We start from the raw sequence: 10,502 nt of genomic DNA, 5'->3' as shown, positions 1-10,502 counted from the left end.
GACTGTTGTGCAGGGTTGTGTGACTGTCTGATGTGGGGCAAACAACACAAGTTGTTGTCCCCACTGTCTTGGTCCCTGAGGTCCTCAGACACCTCCATGGCACGCCTTTGACGACTCACCTTGCGTATGAGCGGGTCTTGGCACGTGCCTGGGGTGTTTGTTATTGGCCCACTATGTACGGTGATGTTAAAACTTGGTGTGATCAGTGTTACGCCTGTCAAAGGAGGAAGTCCCCAGTTCCTCGACATCATGCCCCTATGAGGACTTCACAGGCAGAGAGACCTTTCAAACGTATTGCAGCCGACATACTTGAGTTGCCGGTCACCTCTAAAGGCAACCGGTATGTTTTGGTGGTTGAGGATTATTTTACTAAGTTCGTTAATTTGTATGCCATCACTGATCAAAAAGCTACCACTGTGTCTGAGCGTCTCTTTCAGAACTACATTTTGGAACATGGTGTGATGGAAACGTTGCAAACAGATATTGGGAGGCAGTTTGAATTGGATATGGTGAAACATTTGTGCAAGCTGTTGGGTGTGAAGAAAACTCCTAACACTCCATACAATCCAAAGTCTGATGGTATGGTAGAGAGGTTTAATAGAACACTTATTGACCAGTTGGCTAAAACGCTCTTGTCATGTGAGGGAGAGTGGGACAGTTTCGTGTTGCAGGTTGCTTTTGCATACAACACCAGTGTACACTCCAGCACCGGATTCACGCCTTATTTCCTCACACACGGCAGGGAGGCCCGAATGCCAGTGGATGTGGTGCTGGGCCCGCTGGTGCAAGGCAGGCCAGTAGATGGGTCTCCGGAGGACTTTGCTAGTTCTCTCCTCAGGCGCTTGGACACTGCTTTCAGTCTGACAAAGGAACATTGTGGCAACCAGAAGGCAAAAGACTTACTATTATACCAGGTTGAGGCAAAAACCATAAGAGGTCGGGGACTTTGTGTGGCTGAATGACCCCACAGAGAGCCGCCGTAAACTGGCTCCCCACTGGAAGGGACCTTACTTGGTGCAACGGCGAATGGACAGGGATGATGAGGTTGGAGTCACTTATCAGATTAGTAGTCCATTTGGAGAGGAGCCCCCTCTTCAGACCATCCACTATGACACCCTGCTCGCTTTAGGGATTATATAGTGGGATGACTGTTTTATACATGCTCATGTTTACTGACTCCCTGTGTTTTAAAGGGAGGGGATGCGAATGAAGGCTGATTTATGGTTGCTACGGAGAGCCCTCTCCGTCTACGCAAAGCCCTTTCCGTCAACGGAGACCCTCCCGGAGACGCTCTCCGTAGCTTGCGTGCGTCGGCCAACATTCCTATCTATCCGTCGAGGCAAGGGTTGTGATTGCTCGGCTAATTTTACAACATCACTTTTCCAGTTAGTTAGTACCCTCCTCTCACAACAACAACACCGCCATTTTTGAAAGAGTTAACTGTGTGCCGGACAACAAAATTATTTGTACAGTGGAAACCGCTTATAGTGGTCACGGATATAGTAATCAACCGCTTATATAGATCAAAAGGCTTGGGACGGAATCATTTCTATACAAATGCTGTTTAAATAATTTGTTTATAGTGATCAAGAAATCCGCTTATAATGTTCATTTTTGGCCATTTTATGAATGTAAACATGTGCAAAAATAATTTTAAAACTACGTGTAGCTATTTTATTTTTTACTCCCTTGATTCCTTTCTGGACGTCTGCTTCTGCCCTATGCTTCTGCCTCGCTAGCTAACGTAACGAGTTGACACCGGGCAGCAAGCGCGTGAATCATGGCTGGAAAAAGGAAGTCATGGAGGAGCATGTGTCCGAGGATGGGTGCTGGAGAGCGGATTGAAAGTGCGTGTGACCGCTGGAAGCTCCAGGCTGGTTCTTGTAAAATGGGAGGCCGGTGTTCAGTCGATTTCTCCTACTTGTCGAGAATTGCTACTTTGTGGTTTTGCGCATGCGCCAAGCCGATTTTCTAAGTTTCGTTTTCACGCCAAGTAGCACAAATCGACAGAACACCGGCACGGAGGAGCATAGATCCGAGCAAGGGTGCTGAAAGGCGGATTGAATTCAAACTTTATTTTCTGACTTGTAAGAAAAAAAATGCACCGGCGGCACAGGAGAGAATAAGTTACGTACTGTATTTGAGTTAGCCTACAGTAGATCTGCGCACTGCGCAGTACTGTAATTAAACTTGCATGATAATAAAATTCAGTAAATGCTGAAGCTATCCGTTTCATTTAATTTTTCTCATTGAAAAACGATACAAATGGCATTTAGATGATATTCTGCATAAAAAAATAAGTGAAATACCTGTACTGTAATAAAAATTCGGTTTTAGTAATCAACCGCCTATAGTGTTCAAATTGGCTCTGGACCAACGTGATCACTATAAGCGGTTTCCACTGTATTTCAATTTCAACAAGCTCTAACTCCAACAACAGTCTTTCTCTCTCGGTCGCCATCGATCACTGTGAGGAGTGGAACGGAGCCGGAAGGTAAACAATCAATCAACGACTTTCACGATATACGTCGCGAGATTGGGTCGTTAGCAACGCCTACTGATCGGGAGGTGAATTGCCTTGTGTATCCGACAGCCCAACGGAGAACTTCGAAAGGACGGACTACGGCAGGGCTGGACTGGGACCAAAAAATGGCCCGGGCATTTTTGGCCATGGAGGCCAACCATGAATATTTATACGATCACACGAGTAATCTCATCACTTTCTGTGAAAAATGCAATTAAATCCTAACACAAATGTATTTATTTAAATAACACAAATACAAGCTCACCAAGGCAAGCATACACAAAAACACTGGCTACGCACTTCATGAAGAACAGAATGATGAAAATCTCAGAGAACATCAATCATTTTATATCATAAAATGATAAAGTGAATCCTCACCTTACAGAAGCAGTTTTTTCATTAAATCACTCTTCTCTGCCACTCTGTCAATCACTGTGTCAGTATCAAGGGAAGGGACACAAGAACATCTTTCTCGGTGGCCATCAACAAAAAGGCTTCCAGTTTGCTGGCAGAAAGGCAACTACTCAGTCTGTGTTTGATGTAGCGGAGGGTTGAAAATGACCGTTCACAGGCTACCTGAGTTGTTGACAGGGTCAGCAAAAACTTGTATGCCAACCCAAGTAGTGGGTATGCATGAGTCAACATGTTAAATCTGAGAAGGATTTTGTAGCAGCACAAGGGGCACTCTTTGCAAGAGACACAGGCTTTGCTTATTATGTCCATCTCTTCTTGATCATCTGACTCCTCTTCAACTGCTCTCATAGCATAGTAATCCAATGGCGATTTTGACAGCCTGTCCCATTGTTGTGCCAAGTTTCTCAGTTCAATTTGTAGATTGTCAACAGTAGCTCTGCTGTCAAAAACAACTAGGGACTTGCTGAGTTCCTCAAGTGCAGATTCAGGGAGAGCGCTGGTGTGGATAAGGGGGAAGTTTTTTGGATGTAGGAGGGATAAGTCTGCATTCAGGGTGCCATGGGTGAGGAATCTTTTGTGCATGGCCTCAACAGCTGTATCAATAATTTGGTGATGCACATGGACCTCATAGGCCTTCTCTGAGTCACTGATGCTCTCATCCTGGGCCATCTCTCCTGGCAAAACTTTCCTTCTCTTCACCCTTTTCTGAGGAAGTTCAGCCTCCACTTCCAAATCTTGGTCCTGCTCCTCCAGCTTCTCATTTGCCCAGTGGACAAAAGAGTCAGCTGCATGTTTGACTGCTGGGAAATCTCTTGCTATGTTTTTGAGTCCATCCTGGGTTGTGGACAGAAACGCGCACGCGCAGACACACACACACACACACACACACACACACACACACACACACACACACACACACACACCACAGTCGGTGACCACCTCCTGACCAACAAGGTTGTGCAAAAAACAGGCTAGGCTTTTTATTCGTGTTCCAGCCTGACTGGATAAAATAAGTAATAATTTCAGCATGATCAATTCCCCCCATACTGATGTAGTGAAGATGTAGCCTACCAGTCTTTTATCTATAAATATCTAATTTAAGTCTCCACGCACATGGAGAGCCCTCAGTCCTCCCATTAAAAAAACATGTCGTCATTCTGCTAACATTTCGCCTAACATTAGCCTGCTGCTTACTGGGCTGCCTTTTCTGACCTCCTCAATCTGTCCCTGGGTCACGTCTGTCTCCTCCTCCACCTCTGAATCCACCTTGATAGCTTCTTCCTCTGTGTTTGGCCTACACTGTTCTATTGCTGATGAGGTTGACGGCCCTGGCCCTGCACTTGATGGCCCTGCACCCGGTGCTGTGGTCGTGGTGGAAGCACTTGTAAACATGTCAGTAAGCATTTTGCTGCATTCGCTTGTAGGCTTTTTATCTTTTTATCTCGCAGCTTCTGTGCGCCACCCTTTCGTTTCTGTTTGTCCATTTCGGTTTTTGACTGTTTTCTCTCCTAGTCGGTTCAGCTCAAATGGTAGGATTGATTACCTGAGACAATGGTGAGGGGAGGGGCGGGCCAAAGAGGTGCTGAGAGATTTCATTGGACTAGACCATTGTCCTTCGAGAAATTCTACCAATGGCCGCATTTTGTGTTGCAATTACCGTCACGGCCGATAAAATAATAATAACATATTTTTCAAAATAAAATTAGGACGGCCCCGGCCCAAAAATATGCGTCGGCCCACCGGGCATTGCCCGGTAAGCTCGATAGCCAGTCCAGCCCTGGACTACGGAGACGCATTGACGGATAGACGGATACTGAGGACATTAGACATTGAAGTCTTGTAAACTTATATCACCGTGGAGGTCAAACAAAGTTTGCACTGCATCTGGACGCTGTCTCCTTTCTCCTTCTGAAAATGAAAAATTCCTCCAGGTACGGCCACGGGCATACGCCCTTTGCTCTTTTCGGCACTGTAGCACCATTCAAAGGATATCTGTTGGAACAGGGAAACACGAGTTAATGACCACAATAATATCACATATACATAAAGAGAGTAAAGTGAGGAAAGGTGTGACAGATGAGGCCCCCCAGCAGTCTAGGCCTATAGCAGCTTAACTATGGGATGTTTCAGGATTACCTGAGCCATCCCTATTCAAGGTAAACACAAGAAACTTGTGCTAACGAAAAAATAAATAATCAAATAAAGGACCAGACTCAGTGAGTAATTCCCTATACTCCCTATATAGATCTGCTCCTCACACCACAACAACCATCTTTTTACAGCCACAAGCTACCTCAGCCTCTCACCAACTGCACACCAGTCACAGCGGGGTGGGGATGCAAACCCTGGTTCGGGTAGGGGGAGAAATAAAAGAGGTAAGATAAGCGGGAATGGGATGCAAACCCTGGTTCGGGTAGGGGGTAATGAAAGTATAGAAGGTGCCAGAGGTGGAGGCAGGACAAGACACACTAGCAGACACACTATCAGATTCAACAGACCTAACTATAAGCTTTATAAAAAAGGAAAGTTTTAAGCCTGGTCTTAAAAGTGGAAAGGGTGTCTGCTTCCCGGACATTTACTGGCAGCTTATTCCACAATAGAGGGGCCTGATAACTGAAGGCTCTGCCTCCCATTCTACTTTTAGAAACTCTGGGAACCTCAAGTAAACCTGCAGTTTGGGAACGAAGTGCTCTGTTAGGAAAATATCTTACAATGAGATCTTTAAGATATGATGGAGCTCGGTCATTATTATATAGGCCTATCTTTAAACATTTCCATGAAATTATTATCACACCCTTTTTAATTACTCTTATTTTATCAATTGTGACATTTTAACCATTTTACCTTATTCATGCATCTAATATTTGTATCTGTATTTATTCATATTTTACTGTGGGAACGAGAATACGGAATTAAGTCTTCAGTAAGAAGATTAAACATAGAATTTTCAGGTACGGAGGGCTAGAGTTACCATGATGGTAAAACACTCTGGCGACGAAGTGCTGGCCAACACCTCCTCCTATCCTCCTCTGCTGAGGGTAGATGAGCCTGTGGCCCAACCCTGCTCCTTGGCGCCATCTAGACGAAAAACTGAGGAACTGACAGAACTGATGCAAACAGATCCCAACACATTGAAGGAAACACTTCAGAGTTGAGGTAGATTTGTACTTGTTGTAACAAGACCTGTCTGTGCTACATTACAACCCAAGACTGTGGCCAAACCTGGAGTGGTGTCACCGACTTGACAGACAGGCTGTCTGTGATCAAGAGTTCGTCCACATTTGCTGTTGGGCCAGGTCATGGCCTTCAAACAAAGGCAGGCGCAATGATTATTCCTGCTTATGCTTATCCTCGGTGCTGCTCCTCATGCTGCTGCTCATGTTGTTTGCCTTTTCTAAGTTATATTTCTTGTTGCGTTTCATGGTCAATTGCTGTTGCCCTGCAAAAGCATTCAGCATTTACTATGACAGTCAACATAAAAAATGGGAGACAGGCGCTGTGCTTGAAGATGAATCACTTGAATGTGAAATGGCAGAGTTTTATGCTGGCACAGAGAGCTTCATCTACTGCAATGCTCGCAGCGGTCGGTGCAAACGAGTGGAAGCTGTCAGTGAAGATGGAAAGGGAATGAGTTTTGGAACACACACGTGGAAGCTCGACGAAACAGTTACTGGCTGTCAGGGAAGTGTGGTCTCCTTTCCAGCTCAGCCTGAAAGAACAGACTCAAATGAGAGTGGCTGCTCTATTCCCACCCAACCAGTCAGTCTGAAAGAGTTCATTTAGGAGTGTATATGAACAAATCCCCACAGCATTCAGGTCCATGGAGCCATCCATGGGGCCCAGTGGTTACTCAGACCTGGCTTACCTTGATGAGGGCTGGTTCGCATGTCTGATGGAGCGTGGAGAGAGTTCTGAAACTGAACAGATAGCACTTGGGGTTTTCAGCTACGATGATGTCAAGCAGAACATTGGAAAATAAACATTCATCACTTTAACTTGATGTGATTAAGTCCCATCAAACAGAATCAAACATAAAACTTTATCCTCCCCGCACGAGACTTCAAAGAAACTTGTGGTCAGTAATGACCTTGTCCTGATATATAATGTCCGTTTAAGATTACTTACAAATCAGTCATCACCTTAACATGCTAATATGTCATTTAATCTTGCTTTGATTTCAGCTGTAACAACAAAGACTATCATGTAATTATGTTCTTTTTATACAATACTCTGTTTATCGTTTGTTAAATGTAAAGAATAAAACCAGATTTGACAACATTGGTGTATGTTAGCTCGTTTTTTTTTGCCATTTCACAACTACTTGCTATGACTTTAATTCAGTTTGTCACCATAGTTTGTTGTTTTTTGTCTCTTTCTGATCTGCTGCTAATGACCAACAGCAAGATCTTCAAGTTTTTTTGTCATTTACTCTCCCTCTCTTTCTGTCTTTAACTTTATTCTAGGCCTCTACAGGTTGTATTCAACTTTCCTACATAAGCGTTCTTCTCTCCTTGTATCTCTTGCTTATATCTTTGGGAGGGTTGAGGGGAAGCGTTACCTCTAACGGAGGCAGAGGAGCTAGCCCTAAACCAGAATATTGGAAGGCCAGTGGCTGAGGGAATCCCTGGAGGGAGTCCACCCCCAGGACACAAGTGCCTTTATAAAATATAATAGGCCTATATCTTTTTTAAGCCTATTCAAACAAATATGTATTTGTCTTTTATTTTTATTTGTCTTTTTTTTGTCTATTTCTTTTGTCCCAACAAAATTCTGATGGTGCCGCTCAAAAAGATAATTGTCTGGAAATGCTAAAACATCTATGATAAACATCTCCCGACGAATATTTATTTCTCTGCACAATAATGCTGCACCTTCATCCACTGGATCGTTGTCAAAAGGACATGTTGGTGAAAAAAGTCGCCTCCTACTGTGCCTAATGGACTTCTAGAAGTAGAAGAACTCGCTCTGCTGACTGAATGAATGAGGAAATCAAATGGCGTGTGTGGCTGAAAGAGGGCGGAGACAGAAAGAAACTCGAGGGTTATTGAGTAAAACCTGGTCCCGACCAGGTTAGGTTCATAGAGTCTGTTACTATGGTAACTGACTGAGAGCTTAAGTTATCTCTCTTTGTGAAACAGGCTAGAGTTAGGCTACCCCTCTTTCTCTGGTTTGAGTTACCTCATGGATGAAGGAGCAGCATTACTGCGCAGAGAAATAAATATTCGTCGTAGATGGTTATCAGACCGCGCATAGATTTTTGCATTTACAGATAATTATCTTTTTGAGCTGCACCATCAGAATGTGTTGGGACAAAAGAAAAAAAAGACATAAAAGACAAATAAATATTTGTGTGAATAGGCTTAAAAAAGACATATATAGGCCTATTATATTTTATAAAGACTCGTGTCTTGGGGGTGGATTCCCTCCGGGGATTCCCTCAGCCACTGGCCTCCCGTTAGAGGTGGCGGTGCTGCAGCACCCGTTTTAAGGGAATCTGCCTTCTTTCTGTTGGCTCAGTAGAAGTCTGTGTTAGTTTAAATAGGCTTAATTATTTAACAGAACATGATATAGATGATGACTCTAAATTGTCCTTCGGAGTGACTGTGAGTGTGTATGGTTGTTTGTCTCATTTGTCTCTATGTGGCCCTGTGATGGACTGGCGGCCTGTCCAGGGTGTACCCCGCCTCTTGCCAATTGACCGCTGGGCTCCAGCCCCCCGCGACCCGACTGACGGATTCAGCGGTGTATAGATAATGGATGGATGATATAGATGAGAAGACATAGTTTATGTGTGTGAAAACAGCATTATGTTGGGAATAAAATAACTGCACAGTCAAATAGCCACTTAATATTTATTTTACAGTGTAAAACATGATCAAAATGAGGTACCTCCATGCCGAGGTCTCACCTGTTTGAACAATGTTTTTATATTTCATCTTAAACTGGTGCCAAGTGAGCTTCTCTCCTGCACCTAAATGAAATAAATGAATGGGCTACCATTCAAGCAGTTTCCCTGTAATATTATTGGGATTGCAAAGGACTACATTCAAACTTACACTTTTGCTGCTGCAACGGTGTTGCACTTATTTCTAAAAACGTATTGAAACTCGCCGTATGAGCGCATTAAGAGGTTGGTGAAAAACGTAGCCCCTCCTCTTCCCCGTTGCCAAGGTGACTCGTCGAATCGGGGCTCCATTGATGCTGGCTTTTTAAAGTTGTGGTGCACGCGCTAAACTCAAGGTGAACTTACTCAGAGTTGATTAACCTCACTCAAATCAGCGTTTCTGGAACCGAAAACTCAGGGTTGTCTATCTCAGAGTAGATCAACTCAGAGATCAGGAATAGACTCAGAGTTGGTTGAACCTGCTACGTGAAACGGACCCCAGCTGTCGTCCTCCAAAGAGGAGCTCAGATGGACTTTTATTGCCAGATGCTGACATCTTGTGGCCGAGCTGTGAATTGCACATTAAATGGAGCGTTTCTATGGCTACAGCAAAGGGATTAAAAAGCTGCAATGAGCCTGAGCAATTACTGTAACAGCTTGATTGTTAGTAGTCTTGCAGAAGATAAAAAGGAAGGTGTTGTCCGAAAGAAAATCAAGCAACATTATATGATGCATTTGTTATAGATTTGGTGTAAAAGGAGATTATTTACAGAAATACAACATAACATTTCTAACTATGTTGCTGTTGTTGGTGTAGAATTAAAATAGGAGTGTTGTGTATATCAGTGGTACTAAAAAGTAACAATTAGGTTAATTGGCAACAGGTTAGTAACAAGAGCACCATAGAGAGGTAGACAGAGGTTTAACAAACTGCGCCGATAAATTCTGTATCATTTTCCTCATGCCGGTTCGAGTCCCGCATCGGACGACCCTTTGCTGCATGTCGTTCCCCCTCTCTCTGCCCCTACTTCCTGTCTCTCTTAACTGTTCTATCCATTAAAGGCATAAAAAATAAAATAAAAGAATAAAATAAAATAAATAGAATAAAATATTAATTTATATTTGAAACTGTCCATCCATCCATCCATCCATTATCTTCCGCTGGTCCGGGGATCGGGTCGCGGGGGCAGCAGCTTGAGCAAAGAGACCCAGACGTCCCTGTCCCCGGCCACTTCCTCCAGCTCTTCTGGGGGGACCCCAAGGCGTTCCCAGGCCAGCCGAGAGACATAGTCTCTCCAGCGTGTCCTGGGTCTTCCCCGGGGCCTCCTCCCAGTGGGACGGGCCCGGAACACCTCACCGGGGAGGCGTCCAGGAGGCATTCTCACCAGATGCCCGAGCCACCTCATCTGACTCCTCTCGATGCGGAGGAGCAGCGGTTCTACTCCGAGCCCCTCCCGGATGACCGAGCTTCTCACCCTATCTCTAAGGGAGAGCCCAGACACCCTGCGGAGGAAACTCATTTCGGCCGCTTGTATTCGCGATCTCATTCTTTCGGTCACTACCCACAGCTCGTGACCATAGGTGAGGGTAGGAACATAGATTGACCGGTAAATCGAGAGCTTTGCCTTCTGGCTCAGCTCCTTCTTCACCACGACGGGCTGGTGCAGAGCCCGCATCACT

General features: G+C 44.6%; 1 pseudogene; it reads left to right on the top strand.

Moving 5' to 3' along the window:
* Positions 1-5,913: 5,913 nt before the first annotated feature.
* On the top strand, positions 5,914-6,917 carry LOC142372535 (sialidase-3-like; annotated as a pseudogene).
* The last annotated feature ends 3,585 nt before the right edge of the window (positions 6,918-10,502 follow it).

This window comes from Odontesthes bonariensis, chromosome 22, assembly GCF_027942865.1.
Source record: "Odontesthes bonariensis isolate fOdoBon6 chromosome 22, fOdoBon6.hap1, whole genome shotgun sequence".
Classification (NCBI taxonomy): Eukaryota; Metazoa; Chordata; class Actinopteri; order Atheriniformes; family Atherinopsidae; genus Odontesthes; species Odontesthes bonariensis.
The sequence above is the reverse complement of the archived record's forward strand: the minus strand, read 5'-3'. Positions and strand labels throughout refer to the sequence as shown.